The following is a 20,349-nucleotide window of genomic DNA, read 5'->3' as shown; positions in this document are numbered from 1 at the left end:
ATGTTTAACATTTTGAGGAAACACCAGGCTACTTTTCAAAGTGGCCTTTACAATCCTACCAGCAATGTATGATGTTTCCAACGTTTCTCTACCACTTGTTATTGTGTTTTTTTAATTACAAACATCCTAATGGTTATGAAGCGGTATCTCATTGTGATTTTGATTTGTGTTTTCCTCATGACTAAGGATGTTGAGCTTTTTTTTCAGGTGCTTATTGGCTCCTGGTATAACATCTTTGGAGAAATAGCTCTACAGATCCTTTGTCTAATTTTAAATTGGGTTATTTTTCTTTTTATTGTTGACTTGTAAGAGCTCCTTATATATTCTGGATATAAGTTCCTTATCAGAAATATGATTTTCCCATTACTACAAAATGTAGTATTTTCCCAAATACTTTTCCCATTCTATGAGCTTTTACACTTTCTGGATTGTATCCTTTGAAACACAAACATTTTCAATTTGATGAAGTCCAATTTATTTTTCTTTTGTTGCTTACACTTTTGGTGCATATCTAAAGAAACCACTACCTGAATCAGCATCACAAAGATTTATTCCTCTGTTTCTTTTTAAGAGTTTTATAGTTTTGGGGCACCTGGTTGGCTCACTCAGTTAAGCATCTGCCATTGGCTCAGGTCATCATCCCCGGGTCCTGGGATCAAGCCCCACATCAGGTTCCCTGCTCAGCAGGGAGTCTGCTTCTCCCTCTGCCTCTCCCCCCAACCTAGCTTGTGCTCTCTCCCTTATCCCTCACACAAATCAATAAATAAAATATTTTTTAAAAAAATAAAGTTTTATAGTTTTAGCGCCTACATTTAGGCGGTGACCCATTCTGAGTTATTTTTTTTATAGGACGTGTGGTAGTGATTCGGTTTTTGCTGCATGTCGATATAGACATGACATCTTCATTTTTTTTCGTATTAACTTGTTCTATGACAATGTACGTCAGTTTTCCATAAATTGTCTTTTAGATGATTTTCATCAGATACAGCCTACAGTGATTAAAAAAAAAAGAAAACCTTATGAAGAAATATTTTAAATGAGGAAGTGGTTAGCTCTTCCCTCATTGCCTGTCATCTGTAATTCATTTCCCCAATTTTAGACTTTTTCCCCTTTTCTTATAACATTCCACAGTGCAATACAGCAGTTGGTTGACTTGTTAGTCATAACTATGTAACAGATCTTCCCTAAAACTCAGATATTCCATTTTAAAATGTAGTATAACTAAGACTTTGGATACCAACAGTATGTGCATTGGTCCTGACAAATCTGAAACCAAAAAAAAAAAAAAAAAAAAAGACAGGTACTCTGCCTTAAAGATAAATACAGCCTAGAAAAGGAAAGGAACAGTATGTACTCAAAGGGCATGGAGTGAATATGAACACAGAAAGGAAAAAGTGGTTGTATGGAAGGCCTGGGAAGACATAATGAAGGGACGGAACCAGAACAAAGGCTAAGACTGGGCCCAGGCAGAGAATGCCCATGTCTGATGCCCCCCAGAGAGGGCCTTGTTGAGCTGGAGACCAGATACCGGATCTGCAGGGAGTGGTCCCACTTATCCCCAGCAGATTATATCCCTACAGAAGAGGGCCTGATAGACCCAGAAGGGCTAGACTTCTTTTTTTCCTTTTTCCCAAGAGAAGTTAAAAAAAAAAAAAATCTAATGTAATCCTTCATTCTTTAAACTTGCTACGTACTTTAAATTTTAAATACTCTGGAGTGGATTCCTCAAAAAATTTAACATAGAATTACCATCTGGCCTAGCAATTTCACCCCCAGGTATATACCCAAAAGAATTTTAAAATGGGACTCAAACAGTGATTTGTTATGCCAGTGCTTGTTGTAGCATTATTCACAAGAGCCAAAAGGTGGGAACAACCCAAATGTCCATCGAGAGATGAATGGATAAACAAAATGTGGTCTATCTACATCACAGAAGGGATATTATTCAGCCATAAAAAAAGAATGAAGTATTGCTACATGCTACATAATGGGTGAGCCCTGAAAACATTATGCTAGGGGCGCCTGGGTGGCTCAGTAGGTTAAAGCCTCTGCCTTTGGCTCAGGTCGTGATCCCAAGGTCCTGGGATGGAGCCCTGCATCGGGTTCTCTGCTCAGCAGGGAGCCTGCTTCCTCCTCTGTCTCTCTGCCTACTTGTGATCTGTCAAATAAATAAATAAATCTTAAAAAAAAAACAAAAAAGTTACACTAAGTAGAATAAACCCAACACAGAAGCTTAGATATTGTATGACTCCACCATATGCAATATCTAGACGAGGCAAACTCATAGAAAGTAGATAGGAGGTTAACAGGGGCTCGGGAATTATTGCTTAAAGTTATAGAGTTTCTGTTTGGGGTGATGAAAATCTTGTAGAAACAGAGGGTGGTGATGGTTGCACAACACCGAGCGTAATTAATGCCACTGCACTGTGCACCTAAAAATGGCTAAAATGGCAAATTTTATATTTCACATAATTTACCACCAGCAAACAAAACAAAACGAAACTCTACCGTGACTGAACAAAACGCGTCAGGGATTACTGTGTGAGCTGTGGGCCACCAGTTTGAGACCTTGGGCTCAGAGTGATTAACACTGGACATCTGGTGTGCACTGAGCTAGGACTCAGCAATAATGCGAAGCTCTACACTAGACACTGGGCTGAGACGGTAGATAAAATTAAAAATATATAATCTTTATCCTCAAGGAGATCAATGGCCAGAAATAGACCAAATAGTAGTACTACGAGTGCTTTCAGGAAGTTCCAAGAGATTCAGAAAAGAGATCATAATTGGTTGGGGAATCACTAAAAAATTTGTGGAGGTGAGGGAACTTGAGCCGAACAGTGAAGGACAGATAAGAAAGCGAGGCGGCTCCAGAAAAGAAAGCATGAGTCAAGGTCAAGAGGAAGAACAGAGGGTACATTTCAGTACAGAGTCCATTTTGGCTGGAGAATCCAAGTAGAGATGGAGCTGCAAAGGTAAGGGAAGACCAGGACCAGGGTGCCATGACTGCCAAAGTGGGGATTTTCCACTTAATTTTGAGGAGTATGAAGTTCTCAAAGCTGTCCCTGAGACTGATTAGCTAGGCATCGATGCGTAAAACAGATTGGACGAAGTGGCAGAGGCTTCTGGACAGCTAGGGGAGATGTAAGGGAGGTCTGGCCCCAAACAGTAGCCATGGGATAGGAATGAAGAGGAAGGGGCGCCAGGGAGGGGCTCTTTGGAGGAGCAGGAGAAGCTGACAGCTGCAAGGGGGAGAGGGAGTGTCAGAATGGGGCAGAGGGTGGTGGTTATACTATTTAGGGTGTGGATGATTTTCAATTCATTTAACAGTGAAGGTGAAGAGAGGGGTAGTGGTTGTTTTTTGTTGTTGTTGTTTGTTTGTTTGTTGCATCATTTTAATTCATTTTACCGATTTTTAGGTTAGGAGAGACTGGAGTAGAAAAACCACTAGCACAGAGGAGACTAGAGACTAGAAAGAGAAAGAAGAGTAAACAGATGCAGCAGAAGAAGATGCCAGGGGTAGAGTGGAGAGACCTGGCGAAGGTCCAGATAATGCAGTCAGAAGTGAAGGGGGAAGGTAGGAGGAAGTCAACAGAGCATGTTTCAGTGGAGAGGACGGAAGATGGCTTCCTGCTCATCAATAAGATCAGAAGGGAGACTCTCTGATGGCTCGGTGATGGCTTATCTGCTGCTGAATGTGACACAGAGAGCCAACAGAGGCAGAATTCCATGACTGCTGAGTGTCAGCCACGCCATGGCCCAGCCATGAACGCTTGGCACTTGAAGTAGAGAGAAGAAAAATCTTAAGGCAGGAGCTGGCTTCTAAGTATGCTTAGGATGCGTGTAACAGAAGTCCAAGAGCGAGGCATTCTTGGACCACTAAAGGCACATCTTTGAAGTGGTCAGCCATGGGATTTTCTGAGTTCTGTGAAGCAGTAAGAGGAGGCAGTCCGGGGTGTCTGGCAGAATGAGAGGTCGAGGGCCTGGAGGTCAGGATAAGTGTAGGTAGGAAGGACAGAAAGAGGTGTTGGTCTGAAAAGGTTTTGAAAATAGTGTTAACTCCTTAGGCCAAATACGGTAAGATGTAGTGGCACTAGTGTTTCACTTCGAGGACCCTCAAATCTGTGTCCAGACTCTGTTTGACTAAGTGTCTTGGTCATTGATTAGTGATGTCTGGCAAGGGCAAGGAGAGAAAAGCCATGATCATAGCCTGCCAATCCCATGAAACATGGTTAGAGAGATTTTGAACCAAAAAGTGTTCCCACTTGATTAGGAAGTCCAATGAGCCTAACTGCCTTCATGGTGGCTGCACTGTCCTATAAATGCAGGTACTAAACTGAAGGTCTAGAAAACTATAATAGGATGTGTGGACGGTCACAGATCTTCAATTCCTTGGCAGCGATGGTAAGAAAGAGGCTGGGATGCTCAGTCCAGCACTGAACTCGTTACAGGAAGAGGGAGGGCTTACCTGAGGTCCCTGGATGGACATGATGATGATAAGCAGGTGTAACTAGAGAACCCAACACACAGCAGACGTTCAAGACGTACTTACAGAATGAAGGGAAGCCCAGAGAGCAAGGAGTGTCCTGTCCCCTTCCCCACAGGCCAGGGAGCTGGTAAGATAAGGAGCCAATTAGATGGGAAGTAGCACAGTCAGGAGAAAGTCAAGTGGATGCTATAGCAGGAGAGGGTCTGGGAAGGCACGGACACAGCCAGAAGAGTTGAGTCTTGAGCGCCTATGGAAGGGGGCCTATTCTCAGGACTCAGTATAAACTCCAGATGCCATACGCACCACTGTTGGGAAAAGCGTGTGGATAATTCCGAGAAACACACTATGGCTTTAATAAAACCACTCAGAGCACAGGTCCTTCTGGGGATGGACTGGTCTCATCTGTGGAAGAAGTTTCCCGAAAAAAGAACAGTGTGATAGAAGAAATCAAACACAGATGAAAGGGTCTAATCTCAATTGTGCTACCCAAATCTGTGTGCTTTAGAATAAATGCTGAATGGCTTCATTCATTCATTCATTCATTCATCCATTCATTCATTCATTTCCCTTTGCCTCAGGGTCCTCACTTCACAGTGGGCCTAAATCTCTGTCCTGTTTCTCTGTACCTATTCCTCTGCATTTCTCTGTAAATCCCTGTACCTATTTCATGGCAGTGCTCCAATGATAAAAATGAAAGCTACTTCAAAACACTTCACCCTGAAGCACCCCCAAATTATCCCATCACAGCGAATTTGAGATAACTATGCCTTGTGCTTTAAAATATTGTGTAACGTATCTGGAGTATGTGGGTCATTTAGCCGCGCTTGGAATTAGCTTTGGTCCGGAGACCGGGTCACATTTGTGACAGGTGTTGACCCTGTACAGAAGTGAAGTATTACACCCAACCTCCTCCTGTTTCCCGTCCTCACTTGTGGTGGAATCGACGCAGCCCCCCATGCTTCATCTTGTATAGCTCTTTTTGGAAATAAACACACTTGGATGTTTTGCTGGTAAAGCTGCCTTCTCCTCAGAGCATGGATGCCACACAGCCACCAGGAAGGGAAAACAGAAAAACCTCTAAAGCAGTCAATCATCACTCTTGTTCAGATGGCGTGCTGTCACTTAAGACAAGTCACCCAACCTAGCTATGCCTGGATTTCTCTAAAGCATCCTGAAATGATTCGGGTGACAGACACACACAGGGCTAGAAGGCAAGGAGCTCCCGCTATGAAGGAGGAACATGGACATGTCATAGTTTGAACCTGAGCGTTTCCTGATTCAAGAAAATCAGTGCTGGGAAAGTGGCGAGAGAGGAAAACAACCCCTGCTACAAGCAGAAAGTGGGATACACAGCAAGAGCTACACAGTGATGAGAGAATGGGAAGCTTAGCTAAAGGAGACCTGGGGCCTGTCTCGGGTTGACCAGATCAAGAAGGACCCATTTTTAAGCCAACTATGACATCAGAATGATTTTTGAACCAGGGATTCTGCTGCAGATCAAAGGGGACAAATGCGGTGAACTCCAGGTCTGGACCCACAGTAGGGGGGTTTAGTGCTGAGAACACCAGGATTGGTGTTGAGATAATTTGGGTTTAGTAATATCCTCTGAGTTAGGGCTACTGACAGGGGAGGACCAGCAAAGAGATGCGACATACCTGGTTGAAAAGCTATCCTGAAAAGGAAAAATCCAACAGCTGTGATTTCATACATAAATCCAATTCTTGCTGAGCGAGGGGAGAAAGAAAAGAATTAAGAGAGAAGAACGGTCGGGGCGCCTGGGTGGCTCAGTGGGTTGAGCTGCTGCCTTCGGCTCAGGTCATGATCTCAGGGTCCTGGGATCGAGTCCCGCATCGGGCTCCCTGCTCAGCAGGAAGCCTGCTTCCCTTCCTCTCTCTCTCTGCCTGTCTCTCTGCCTACATGTGATCTCTGTCTGTCAAATAAATAAATAAAATCTTTAAAAAAGAGAGAAGAACGGGACAGAAGAGAATGCAGATCAGATTTAGGAGATGCAAAACATAACACTGAGGGATATCGCAGAGATCAATGTAAAAGCGTGTCCAGAGAATGGGGCTAAGCAGGCCCTTAATTGGGGCGCCTGGGTGGCTGGATCGGTTGGGTGATGGCCTTTGGGTGAGGTCGTGGTCCAGGGGTCCTGGGATGGAGCACCGCATCAGGCTCCCTGCTCTGTGGAGAGTCTGCTTCTCCCTCTCTCCCTCAAATAAATAAATAAAATCTTAACAACAACAACAACAACAAAATTAGGCCCCAAATTTATATAGGTCTCGAAAATGACCACTACCTTCCAAATACCAAGATTCCTATTCTTCTCCTTATTTCCCTAGGGCTTAGTGCAGACAGGAGCAGGAAGCCCTTCAAACAAAAATAGATGGGAGCTGTACCTCTCCTGGCCGGTAGCGCCGCCTGCCTCATCGGCCTCCCCTCTGTTCCGCAGCCGAGCAAGCCTGGGAAGGGCACAGAATTTAAGGCAGGAAAGGAAGCTGCTGGAGGCCTGACTCACGCTGTCCTCAGCAGCTCAGATCATGGGTGGGCAGGCCTGCGCACGATGAATCACTGAGAGCTGTGAATGCTATTCTGAGCGCTGCCAAGGACTCGGATGCTCTACTGGCACCCTGGCACCCTTCACAGTTTCTCTCCCTCCTTGTCTGGCTGCCAGGAGACAGTGCTGGAGGAACTGAGGACTGAGGTTTTTGAGCCCAAGACAGAAACTACCTAACTCTTTCTATCCCTGCTTCCCTTCTCGGTTCCTGGAAATCACTCATCGGAAACTGGGACTGAGAGCTACCTCCTTCCAAATCCAGGAGAGGCAGTCTTGGGGAGAAGCCTCCAGGGAAGGACAGGGAAAGGCGGGGCATACCTCGAGTAATTTCCCAAATGAATCACTTGGCTATTTACTTTGACTGAAAGTAACTAAGAAGTACATAAGCGTAAGTTCTAGATTCTACAAGGAAAAGCCAGACTAGTACGTACAGCTCTGCAGAACGGCACAGCACTTGGGTCCGTTTCCTAATCTCTCAAACTCCCATATCGTCAATGATGACATGACCAAAGCAAGCCACATAAAGAGTTAAACGTTACATGGACTATATCAAAGCCACCAAATGATGCTAGACTTCATTACCAAGAATTTAATAAGAATGTCTTTGTAATATCCTCATACTCTTCAGTATTAAATTCCAAAAAGATCCACAGGGAAAAGTCTGCTCGCCTTCATCCTCTTACTGCCTGTGTCACAGACCCTTGGGGACAGGCATTTGGAAAAGTAAAACTCATGCTTCAGGAAGAAGAGAATGTAGTACATGCTATAACAAATATCTACTGAATATGAGAAAGGCATTCTGGGGGTTATAGAGATGAAGGTGGCACCGTGGAAGAGATTGAATCCAGTAGGAGAGATAAGATATGTACACAAATCATTTTAAAGAAGCACAGAGTCCTACAGGATATGAGGAAGGAGAATTATCTGGTTTGATGAGAGTCAGGCAGGATCCATGAGCTGTGACTTGGAGAACAAGTACGCTTTCCACAAGGGAAGAGAGAGAGATGATTCTTAAGGTACAAAAGACTCTCTCATTTTTCTGCAAGGATGTGGGGAGATAAAACTGGAGAAGCACACGGGGTCTGGACATGCAGTGCCTTAAGCAAAAACCCAGTGGGTGTGGAGAACTCAATGAAGACATTCAACTGAACGTCATGATCGAGACAGTTCCTAGAAGCTCAGCCTGGCAGCTGCCTGCGGAGTGGACCAAAAGGGGCAGAAGCCAGGGGTAGAGAATGACTATTTTAGTTCAGATGAGACTAATAATGGAAGCCTGAAGGCAGTACTATGGGGGTAGAAAAGGAAACGGGTGTGTACAGTGTTATGGAGGGGATTAAACTGAGCCCGAATTTCAGTGAATGTGAGGAGATGAGAGAAGCGAAAGACATCAAAATGACTCTGGAAAACTAGAAACCATAAGAGATAAATGTGTTTTTCAACCAGGAAAAAAAAAAAAAAGATTTGAAGTTAGAATGACAGAAAATGACAGCAGCATTCATAGGCTTATGGACATGAGGAGGAAGAAGAGATCTGGGGGATGGTTCTCTTTGTGAAAATTAAGAGGCCATTCAGATGCCCAGAACATAGTCGAAAATACTTAGGAAAGAGTTGAAGGTGGCGAGAGAGATGTGGGAGGAACCCACACATGGGTACCAGTGGGGACTATGGGACACAGCAAAGAAAAGCACTGTGAAGGCAGGAACTAACCTAACGAAGGCCTACATTTAAAGAACAGAAGAAACAGAAACAATGGGGGAAGCAAAAAGAATGAGTATTTCTTGAGTTTCAACCATGTGCCTGTGTTGAGATTCCCATATACTATTATCAGGGAAATACTTTTCCCATTTTATAGATGAGAAAACTCAATTTCAGCTTAGTTCACCAAACAACCCATAATCCCACATCGAAAACCTGAGAATCATTCTCTTCAAGTCCATTTTCTTCACCTCTCACAGTCAAGTGCAACATACCTTGCTACCTCCACCTCTGAATCTTCCTTGACTCTCTTCCCTTCTTCCATCTTTACTTTGGGCCCTTGATTCTTCCCTGCTTAGAAACAACGTCCTATCTCCAGATCTTCCCATTCATGGCCTCACTCACCACCCATCCACCTCCTCCCCTACCACCATCCAGTTCTTACAAAGCTTTCAGAAGCTTGCAAGGCCCCAATTAACTCTCTAGCATCACCTTAAGCCCCTCACTTGCAAGCACCCCACACTCAAGTCTCACAGACCAACCTATGGTTCAAAGAATCCAGCTACCATCCCACCTCTGCACATGTTCCCTCTCTTCCAAGACTATCTCTAATTGTTCAAGAGCAATTAGGCATCATATCCTCAAGTCAGTCTTCCCCAGAGCCTGTTTTCTGTACTCCTCACAGCCCTGGCCATATTCCCATCACAGCACTTATCACACTAAAATGTTTTACCCATATGACAGTCTTTCACCATATTAGAGTGGTTTGGGAGCAGGGATTTTCTTCTATATCCTGGTGTCTAACACTCAACATCTCCTAGTAGAACTGATTAATTCAAATCCAAATCTGATTTTGAGGTCCATATTCCTTCCACCATACCATAAATTCAGAGAGCAGACAGAAACTAGATAGTGTAGGATGACAAAAAGATAAGAGGCCATCTATGAAAGACCCACAGCTAACATCAAACTTCATGGTGAAAGACTGGATGTTTTCCTCCTAAGATTAGGAGCAGGACAAGGATGGCCACTGTTGCCACTTCTATTCAACATTATACTGGAAGCTCTAACCTGGGAAATTAGGTAAGAAAAAGAAATAACAGTCATCTAAATTGGAAAGGAAAAAGTAAAACTATTTCTATTCCCAGATGATGTGATCTTGCATACAAAAAAAAAATCCTAAGAGGGATGCCTGGTGGCTCAGTGGGTTAAGTGTCTACCTCCAGACCAGGTCATGATCCCAGGGTCCTTCTGCCTGCCACTCCCCTGTTCGTTCTCTCTCTCTCTTTAGAACATAAAACAAGTTCAACTAGGGGATAGGACACAGGATCGATATACAAAAATCAGCTGTATCTCTACATACTAGCAGTGAACAATACGAAATGAAATTAAGCAAACAGGGCACCTGGGTGGCTCAGTCAGTTAAGCCTCTGCCTTTGACTCTGCTCATGATCCCAAGGTCCTGGGTTCCAGTCCCACATCGGGATCCAGTCCAGCATCAGGCTCCCTGCTCAGGCGGGGGTTGGCTTCTCCCTCTGCCCCGCCCCACTGCTTGTGCTCTCTCTCAAATAAATAAATAAAATCTAAAAAATAGAAAAAAAGAAATTAAGCAAAGGATCCCATTTACAAAATCATCAAAAAGAAAAATTACTTAGGAATAAATGTAACAAAAGAAGTACAAGACTTGTACACTGAAAACTACAAAACATCATTGAATGAAATTAAAAAAGATCTAAATAAATGGAAAGATATCCCATATTCAAGGACTGGAAGATTTAATACTGTTAAGATGGCAATACTCCCCCAAATTGATCTATAAGGTCAACACAATCCCTTTCCAAATTCCAGCTGCTCTTTTTTTTTTTTTTTTTTTGCATAAATTGACAAACTATAAATTTCACATGGAAATATAAGGGACCCAGAATTACCAAACCAATTCTGACAAAGAAGAACAAAGTAGGAAGACCCACTCTTCCTGCTCTCAAAACTTACTACAAAGCTTCAGTAATCAAGACTGGTGGTACCGACATATGGACAAAGAGATCATTTAGATGTGTAGGTCAATGGCACAGAATTGAGAATCCAGAAATAAACCCTTACATTAATGATCAATGGATCTTTGACAAGTGTGCCAGAACAAGTCAATGAGGAAAGAATAGTCTTTTCAACAAATGGTGCTAGAACAACTGGATATCTACATGCAAAAGAATGAACTTGGCCTCCTGTCTTATGCCATATACAAAAATTAACTCAAAATAGATCATACACCTAAAAGTAAGAGCGAAAACAATAAAACTCTTAAGAGAAAACTTAGGACTAAATCTCCATGACCTTGAATTAGGCAAAGATATCTTATATATGACACCAAAATCAAAAGCAGGGAAAGAAAAAATATGTAAGCTGATTTTATCAAAAAATTTTTAAAAATTGCATTTCAAAAGACACCAGCAAGAAAATGAAAAGACAATCCACACATTAAGAGAAAATACTTTCAAATCATATATGTAATAAGGGACTTATATCCAGAATACATAAAGAACTCCTACAACTCAACAATAAGAAGACAAAATAACCTAATTTTAAAATGGGCAAAAGAAACATTTTTCCAGGAAGACATACAAACAGCCAATAAACACATGAAAAGTTGCTCAACATCATTAGTTAATAGAGAACTGCAAATTAAAACCACAGTAAGACCACACTTCAAATCTATGAAGATGACCAAATTTAAAAAGTCACACAATAATAAGTATAGATGAAGATGTGCAGAAATTGGAACTTTCACCAGTTGCTGGTGGGACTATAAAATGATGTAGCCCCCTTAGAAGACAGTTTGGCTGTTCTGTATGCTATGTATAGTTACCATATGACTCAGCAATTCCACACCTAGGAATACACCCAAAAGACCCAAAAACATATCCACACTCAAATCTCACAGCAGCATTTTTCACAATAACCAGAAGAGGGTGTAACCCAAATGTCCATCAGCTGAAGAATGAAGAATGTGGTGTATGCATACAATCCAGTTTAAAAAAATGGAATGAAAAACTGACACATGGAACATAAATGAGCCTTTGCCTCAATTTTACCTGCTGAATTATACCTCATGGAGGCTATTGAGTGATGACACAGAGAGGTCAATGCCACTGGAAGCAGATCTTTATTACTCACAATTCCCAAGAGGAGGGCACACCGTGCCACACAGGGCCACAGGGGAAGCTCCGGTTTGGGTCTGGAGGCAGGAGGAGTAGGAGAAAGCCGGAACCAGAGCCTTTATTAGGTTTTCTGCAGGAAAGGCAAGGCAGGACAGGGTAAACAATTTAGGACTGTCTTGTCTGAACAATTCTGACAGCTTTAGGAAATAGGGGCTGTCCCTAGTCAGCTGGTACCTGGCCCTGGGGTGATTTCATGCAAAAAATACTGGTGTGGTGTGTGAGCAGTAGATAAAGTCAAGTCGGTGGTTGGTTCAGGGTGTAGGCTTCCTCATTGGTTCATTTGCATAGGAAAAGTGTGCTCCAGGGGAGTCCTTTGCTATCTCTAAGAATTGGCTAACCCTGGGAGGGGCGGGCAGTCTTTGCCCAGTCAGAGAGGCCACAAATATCAGAGCATCAAGAATACGGAACATAAGAAAGTACAGTTGATACAGTTGGCCCTCTGATGAATGAATGACAAGCAAACACAGAATCTAAAAAAACCCAGTTTGAACGGCCTTGAAAACATTATGCTAAGAAGCCAATCACAAAAGATTGCACATTATATGATCCCATTTATATGAAATGTCCAGAATAGACAAATAGAGAATGTAAATTAGAGGGCACCTGGGTGGCTCGGTCGGTTGAGGGTAGACTCCTGGTTCCATCTCAGCGTTGTGAGATACAGCCCCACGTAGGCTGTGAGCTCAGCACGGAGTCTGCTGGAGATTATCTCCCTCTCCCTTTGTTCCTCCCCCTACTTACCCTTGTGCTCTTTCTCTAAAATAAATAAATAAAATCTTCAAAAAAAAAAAAAAAACACAAAATGTGAATCAGTAGTTGCCAGGAGCTGGGGAAAAAGGAGAAGGAGAGTGACTGCCAATGAATCTGAGGTTTCTTCTGGGGTGATGAAAATGTTCTAAAATTCACAGTAGCGATGGACGTACAACTCTGTGAATGTGCCTAAAACCACTGTCCACTTTAAGTGGGTGACTTGTATGGTTTGTGTAAATTATATCTGAGTAAAGTTGTTATTTTTTAAAAAAGAAGAAGAAGAAGAAGATAAGGGAAGAGAGGTGTTCGACACGGTAATAAACAAGAGGCCAGGAGAAGAGAAGTGCCCCCATGCTTGCCCTCAGAGCTCCGGCCCCCCAGATTTTCTCTCTGGAGGTGAGGAGTCATACAAGATCTCAAAATTAATCCAGTGAAGAAGGTAGACACTTTTGATACCTGACCAGGAGAGTAAAACCACAAAAACACTGTTTAAGACTATTCAAAGGTTGAGGGACCCCTGGGTGGCTTAGTTGGTTGGACAACTGCCTTCGGCTCAGGTCATGATCCTCCCAGGATGGAGTCCCGCATCCAGCTCCCGGCTCCACGGGGATTCTGCTTCTCTCTTTGACTTTCTCCTCGTTCATGCTCTCTCTCACTGTCTCTCTCTCAAATAAATAAATAAAATCTTTAAAAAAAAAAAAAAAAAGACTATTCAAAGGTTGAGTGTGGGGCAGACTGGAGAAGGATAAGACAAAAATAAATCAGGGAACACCAAAAATAAGGCTGCTGTGAAAAATTCAGGTGAAGGAAGGTGGCTTAAAAATCAACATGAACAATGAATGAAAAAAGCAAGGAAGGGTCAGCAAAACTGGATACTCACTGCATGGAGAGAGGAAACGCTGTGCCAAAAATGATCCTTAAAGCTGTGAACCTGGGGACCTGCAGGATGGTATAGCCACTGACAGTTAAAGAGAAACCAGAAAGTGTGAGGATTATGGCACAGTTGAGGACTCATGGTCTAGGAAAAGAGACTGCTACTTAATGACAAAGAATCAAGATCATTCAAAAATCTCTAAGCAGCTTTTTTTTAAGTTTTTTGTTTTTTGTTTGTTTTTTTTTTTTTTTTTGACAAAGAGAGAGGTCACAAGTAGGCAGAGAGAGAGGGGGAAGCAGGCTCCCTGCTGAGCAGAGAGCCGATGTGGGGCTCGATCCCAGGACCCACATATCATGACCTGAGCCGAAGGCAGAGGCTTAAACAACTGAGCCACCCAGGCACCCTGCAAGCAGCTTATTATACAAAGACCAATAGGATGATTATATGAGTAGTGGATTTGCAGAAACTGGGTGGAGAAAACGAGCTATCTTAAATCAGGCTGCCAACAGGACATCCTAGTGAGCTCAGGCAGTTTAAGATTAAAAAATGAGTAACAAATTGGGGCTGGAGATAAATACTCTGTAGTCATCTGAAGGTTTTAGAAAAATATGAAAAAGGAAGCTTTCTAAAGGAAAGAACTAGAAGAGAGAAAATTAAACATTCACTAAGTTTTACCTTCCACTCAGCAGGAGATTTTTCTAAATGATTAAAGGTGATCCTATCTTTCCCAAGTTCTGCAGATTGATAAAGACAAGGCTGGAAACAGGGTGTGTGAACAAGAGCCTCTGGAGCACAGAAGACGAAACAATTGTGTCCAGAGAATGTTCTCGAGACTGAAGATTAGGAGAGGGGAAATCAAATCAGAGAGAGAAGGGGGTGCTCAAAGAAGACAGTTGAGGACTTCGCAAGTAAAGGGCTGCACTGGTAGATTTGCTCAGAAATCAATAGCTGGGGAATAGTTTCTACACAAATTTTTTTAAAAAGATTTTCATTTATTTATTTGACAGACAGAGATCACACGTAGGCAGAGAGGCAGACAGAGGGCAGGGGAAGCTCGCTCCCTGCCGAGCAGACAGCCCTATGCCACCGATCCCAGGACCCTGGGACCGGACCCGAGCTGAAGGCAGAGGCTTAACCCACTGAGCCACCCAGGCGCCGGGTTTCTATACAAATTTAAGATTGGAAGCCCAAAAGGCTGAAAGAGAGAGGGAAGCTATCCTCAAACATTCCAAGAGAAAAAATTCATCTGTGTTGCTTTGGAAGAAGAAAAGGAAAGGGGAACTGATTTTCTAATAATTCAAGCTACAGAACAATGGAATGGCGCCACTAGGGAGAGTGCATTCGGTCACCCCAAGAGGATGTTCCCAAGTTGGGTACCAGACAGCTGTCAGGGGACGATGCAAAGGAGTTCACTCCTGGGAGGGGGGTAGACTGACCTTCAGCTCTCGCCTCAATAATTCAGAGCTGGTGTCCAGGTTAGAGAAGGAACAGTTGGGTCGGGAGGAGAAGAGAGAAGGAGAGCGAGCGAGTGAGGTTTGCAAGGGTAGCCCATCTGTTGGGATCTGAACTTGGACTCCCTCCTCATGGCAGAAGGGACGGCAGCAGCAAGGTGTGGAGGGGATGGTTGAGGATCCCAACCGAGAGGCTCCCAAGATTAATGACTGGAAACGAATGGTGAAGGGAAGCTACTCGAAAGCTACGGGATTTACAGGGAAGCTAAGGCATCACCTTCTCTGGGAGACGGAACTGTCCAAGGAGAGAAACTCCAGAGAATCTCCATCTCTCTGTAGAACAGGCTGGGCGGCCATCAGCGGGGGTAGGAGGCTGAGGGAAGGCCCGGGGGCGCGGAACGGGACTCCACACATACAGTAAGCACGAAATAGAGAGGATTTCAAAACACGTATGCATCAATAATGAAATAAAGAACATGTGGCACCTTCCGGTGTTGGAAAGTGCAGCAGGCAGGGTCTCTGGGACTCTGTCTCCCCCTGCTGAGTCAAGAAATAGATGGCCTGAGCTGGGGAAGGAACTGGACTGTGGAAAGACCAGCTCCTTTGGGGGAGGGTAGAGAAAGGAAAATGTAACTGTGGGTAGGAAAGCTCCTTCCAGATGAGAACCACCACAATCCCGCAGCACGACATACGCTCTGGCCGAAAGCAGCCGTGCTGAGCCCCAGCCCAACAGGAGGGGGGTGCGGGCAGGGGGACTGCTCTGGGTCATTTCTATATGCCACCCCTGAGAGGTTTTTCTCCAGAAGAGTCTTGTCTTAACTAACCCATCCCTTTATCCAGAGGCTGTTTCCATAGCCTAAGTGATTGCAGAGACCAGGGGTGGGGCGTGGGGGAGAGGGAGTCTTTGGTGTTATTTTAATTAGGAACCTTTCCTCTAATGGTGACACAGGCTCTTTTCTCGAAAGTGCTGCTAAAAGGGGGTGCCTGGGTGGCTCACTGGCTTAAAGCTTCTGCCTTCAGCTCAGGTCATGGTCTTGGGGTCCTGGAATCGAGCCCCGCCTCGGGCTCTCTGCTTTGTGGGGAGCCTGCTTCCCTCTCTCTCTCTCTCTCTGCCTACTTGGGAACTCTGTCTGTCAAATAAATAAATAAAATCTTTTTTTTAAAAAAAAAAAAGTGCTGCTAAAAGGACCAATGTGGGTGATCATGCAGCACCTACATTCCCCACTAGAGCTCATTCATAGGATCATCTTTCCCATGAACCCAACTAGTAGTGCCAACAATGGTGAAACCTGTTCCACGGCTCTGGGGACATAAGGGCACAGTCTGGGTGGGCGGACTAGATTCTACCCACAGCTGCTTCCCTCCCAGCCATACCCGACTGCCTCCAGTCCTTCATAAGCCTCCTAACATTTTCATCCCACAAAACAAAGGCAACTCATGTATGCTACTCTTTAGGTTGTCATTTTCATGGAAACCAGCTGTGTTAACTGTTAGATTTCTGAAACTTGTCTATGGTGAGGCTAAGAAAACAAACAAAATGCTAAATAAAGAAGCAACTGCACACATGCACACACACATACACACACACAGAATCAGAGAGAATCTAGGACCGTGGCATCTTGATGTCCCTCTTTAGGGTGTGATGGTAACTATTAAGCAAAGTGGAGGCCTTTGAAGTCCTCAGATGAAGGGTTTCACCTAAGTACAATCATCCCATTAAAATCCACAACATTCTGGTCAAACAGGGCAACACTTTTACCAACATTCCACCGTGATAAAGGGGATTCAAAACAGTTCCAAATGATTTTGCTACTTCGTGAATTTCTGGAAGGCAAAAAGAAAAAAAACAGTTATTCCTTCAATAGGAGGGCAATAGCAGGCCTGAAAAAGCAGGCTCCCGGCATCTCCAGAGCAAGCCCCTCATTCACAGGTCATGAAGCATTCATTAGAAACAAGGGTACGAGGCGGGGACCACGGTCAAGAGCAAAGAGGCAGACCTGGCAAAAGTGAGCATGTGACATCATCACACCTGAAGCGACTTTCCAGGGCCCCGGAAGGAGGGAAGAATCAACAATGCGAGAGTCTGTCAGGTGGCAGAATCCCCGAGCCTCAGAGAGAAGGACCGAGAAAAAGAGGCAAGAGGTGTTTGCCTTTACAAAGGCAAACTTGGGGTGGGAGGCAGCTGCAGAGGGAAGCAGTGGGCTGGCACAAGGGGAGAAGTTCTCAGGGGCCTGATAGGGCGGGGGGGGGGGTACCCCACCAAGCAGCAGGTGCAGGACTGGAGGCAGTTTAACTCGAGGTCTGCTCAGGCCCCGGGATTATGGGCCTCGGAAAAGATGAGAGCCATTGCACCGCTGCTGTAAGGCTAGGATAAGATTAAATGAGAAGACGCCACAGGGGGTAATGGCAAAGATGCTCGAGTTAAGGCAAAAAGCCTGGGGTTTTATTCAGTTCTGCTTCTGTCCTTTACTAGCTCTGTGACCACCCAATGTCTCTGAGCCTCAGCTCTCCCATCTGCGGAACCTACCGTAGTCACAACGATGTGCGCGTGAGAGAGAGTAGTGAGGGGGTGGGCACTTTTGAAAGGCGTATATGCACGTGAACTATTACGTGAGGATGATGGAAAGACCATACCACTGGGTACTCAGGTATATAATTTCTTTTCAAGTATTAGACTTTACACATATGTATGTATGCTATGTAGGTGTGTGTATGCAACATATGTATTTACATAAAACATGTATACTGTTGCCTATGCTGTAACACATGCATATAACATTTCAGTGATCCGTATTGTCTTATCTCTGTTCACACACATAAATATCATTATCTCCTCTTTAATCTTATTCTGATAGATGCTGAGACAAACTTGGCCACCAGAAACAATCAGGGCATGGGAGGAAAAAGCAAAAGGAAGAGGACCCTGAATCTAAAAGTACAAGAGGCCACGTGGGAAGGTAAACCAGCTATCTTGATTCAATGGCAGGCACATCCTTAGACATAGAGCTGACTCTTTGGGGCTCACAACCAGAGCAAAACAGAGCAGTAAAATCCATCAGACTGTGTGATCTAGGAATAACAGCTATAAAAGTTTAAAGACAAGAGAGAGCATGAGGAACAGCATCCTCAGGAAAGCTCCTCCGAGGCAGGACGCCAAGGGTTGAGACGGGTGAACAGCATTGAGACAGCAGCGGGAGGACAGTTCAGGTAAAATCATGCAGCGGGAAGAGACAGCAGCTTGAACAGCATGGGATCTGCACTGGAACAAAAGAGCTCACTGTTGGGGGGCCTGGGTGGCTCAGTGGGTTGGACAGCTGCCTTCGGCTCAGGTTGTGATCTCAGGGTCTGGGGATCGAGTCCCGCATCAGGCTCCCCACTCAGCAGGGAATCTGCTTCTCCTCCCTCTGCCTGCTGCTCCCCTTGCTTGTACTCTGTCAAATAAATAAAATCTTAAAAAAAAAAAAAAAAGGTTGGGGGGGGCGCCTGGGTGGCTCAGTGGGTTAAGCCTCTGCCTTTAGCTCAGGTCATGATCTCAGGGTCCTGGAATCCTGCATCAGGCTCTCTGCTCAGCAGGGGGTCTGTTTCCCCCTCTCTCTCTGCCTGCTTGTGATCTCTCTCTCTGTCAAATAAATAAAATCTTGAAGAGAGGGGGGAAAAAACAAAAGCTCACTGTTCACCATTGCTTAGCCTCTGGGATAGCTAATGGGTCTCCCAAAGAGCCTGAGGAGAGGGTACTGCGCCCTAGGCCAGCCAGCCTCCTAACCCGGCCGCCACCGCATGTGGTACTGCATATAAAGCAAGGGGAAGGGCCACTGGCAGAATCAGGGCCCTGCACCCCGCTTTGCCTACCCTCCACTCTCTCATTTTCCTTCTACCTTTTCCAAATGATCAACATTTACTCAGCACCAACCAGGCAGGAAATTGGAGAAAAAGAGCAAACAATCTCCTTGGGGAGTTCGCTGTGAAAAATAGCTAAGACAGAAAGAGCTAAGCACCAAGCAAGTCATATTGCTATTCGTAGCCAAGGAAGAAGAGACAGTGAGTGCTTGTCAGGCTGGTTGGGAAAGGTTTCTTGGACTCACCGGTGATGGCCAAGCCTTGGAGGAAAGTTGAGATTCACAAAGCTGAGAGTTGAACAGGGGTATTACAGACGAGAAGGTATACATGACAATGGGAATACAGCTAACACTACTGAACTATATGGTTTAAATGGTTAAAGTGGTAAATGTTACCTGTATTTTAATTAGTTTCAAAAAAAACTTTTAAGAAGTTTAAATACAGGTGCTTACTTAAAAAAGATAAGAAGATAGGAAAACACAACTGCCATTTGTAGCACGTGAGAAGCCAACCCAACTGATTTTGAAGACGGTTCATGTAGCGTGGCGATCAGTAAAGAACCCAGTCAGCTCGAAACCAGACTGTGGAAAACCTCACACCAGGTGACACTTGGTTCTCTGCACCAGGGTTTCTAACTTTGTGGTCCAAGGACAGGCTTTAAGTTTGGGCCCATGAACACCCTGTAACACATTTGAATGTTTACTCCTATGTGTGTTTTGATCTAGGAAGAGGGTAAATATCTTTCAGATTCTCAAGAGGGCCTATGACTCAGAAACCTTGGAAACCATTCATGTGGGCAACTGGCAGACTGGTCCGTGTAGGGACGGGGCAAAGAGGTTGAGGTTATAGGACTTGAGTCCATTTCCCTTGAGATTTTCTCTTCACTATTACACCAGAGACAGTATTTAATGAACAGACGCCAGACCTCTCTTCGGTGGTTTCTTACTCACTAGTATTTACCAGAGCTACCAGTAGATGAGAAGAACTGCTCATTGGAGAAAGGTGCTGACACTTACTGTAGAAAAGAAACTACCAGGGACACCTGGATGCTTCAGTTGGTTGGGTGTCTGCCTTCCAATTGGGTCATGATCTCGGGGTCCTGGGACCACGTCCCACATCGGGCTCTTTGCTCAGCAGGGAGCCTGCTTCCCCCCCTTGCCTGCCACTCCCCCTGCTTGTGCACTCATTCTCTCTCAGATAAATAAATAAAATCCTTTAAAAAGAAAAGAAAAGAAAACTACCAGAGGGTGAACAGAGGAGAGAACCCAGTATAGGGGATAGGAGGTCAAGAGAAAGAAGCCAGGAGGGGAAAGTCCTGGGGAGGATGGAGAGGTTACCAGTGTCCAATACAAGGGAATAAGAAAGATAAGAAATGAAAGAAAAAGATTTCCAAATTCAGTGGTCTTCAGATGCGCGGTTTCTGTAGGGCGAGGAAAGAGATCAGAGGATGAGGATATGGTATCCAAAGCGGGGCGCGTGTA

Source organism: Mustela nigripes, chromosome 4, assembly GCF_022355385.1.
Source record: "Mustela nigripes isolate SB6536 chromosome 4, MUSNIG.SB6536, whole genome shotgun sequence".
NCBI classification, from domain to species: Eukaryota; Metazoa; Chordata; class Mammalia; order Carnivora; family Mustelidae; genus Mustela; species Mustela nigripes.
This window is presented reverse-complemented; position numbering follows the sequence as displayed.